The 1015-nt window shown below is 36.7% G+C and overlaps 1 protein-coding gene across 1 annotated transcript in view; it reads left to right on the forward strand.

Moving 5' to 3' along the window:
- The window catches only part of LOC106882786 (acyl-CoA-binding domain-containing protein 5), a 61265-nt gene that overhangs the window by 26329 nt on the left and 33921 nt on the right, over positions 1–1015 (forward strand). The window lies entirely within an intron of this gene.

Here is a 1015-nt window from a genome sequence, read left to right on the forward strand (position 1 = left end):
TATATATATATATATATATATATATATATATATATATATATGTATATTCAGAAGTCAAAAAACGTATAGTAATAAACAAATGAACAGCAAACAGACACAAGGTCAGGTTGGAAAACATATACGAAATGCACAGATCAATGGAAAACAAGCACGGAAGGTCACCAACCTTTCATCAGTTATTGGTCAGGGTGTAAGACACAATTTCGTGCTGTTGTTGATAATATTCCTTCTATATAAATGACCAAGGACTGAGATGTCTGGTGCATTTCTATTCTCAAGAAGAGCCATCCACTTCTGTAGAATTGATACCCGTGCTTTTTCCACATTAAAACCATTGGTGCTGGTGCCTTATTTAAAATGCACCCAGTACACTCTGTAAACTGGTTGGCGTTAGGAACGGCATTCAGCCGTAGAAATCATGCCAGAACAGACAATGAAGCCTTGTGCAGCCTCTGGCCTTAGCTCTTGTCAAACTGTCCAATCCATGCCAGCATGGAAAAGGGATGTTGATGATGATGATGATGATGATGGTAGATAGGCACAAGAATGGTTGTATGATTAACCAGCTTTTTACTCATCTGCACCTCCACTTTATTAATGAACAGATAAAGTATAATGTTTGCATCCATATATTTCTTCTGTCTTTGTCATAAATTTGACGTATTTAACCCTTTTGATACCAACCCGGCTGAAACCGGCTCTGGCTCTGTAGTACAAATGTCTTGTTTGCATAAGTTCTGAATTAAAATCTTCCACCAAACCTTAGTCACAATTTATGTTCCTAACACTAGCTGAATGGTAACTAAGTTATTTTACTAAATTCTTTGTTATATTTAAAATTAATTGAAAGAAACACAGAGCATCTCAAAATAAATACAGTAATGAAAGGGTTAAAAAGGAGCAAGTGCAATATGTATTTGCCCACCCACTTTTGTCATCCCTCTTTTTCCATCCTCGCAGGCCCCTCCTAACACTACTCTGTAGGACATCAGACAACGAAAGTCTAATTGAATGA

Source organism: Octopus bimaculoides, chromosome 6, assembly GCF_001194135.2.
Source record: "Octopus bimaculoides isolate UCB-OBI-ISO-001 chromosome 6, ASM119413v2, whole genome shotgun sequence".
NCBI lineage: Eukaryota > Metazoa > Mollusca > Cephalopoda > Octopoda > Octopodidae > Octopus > Octopus bimaculoides.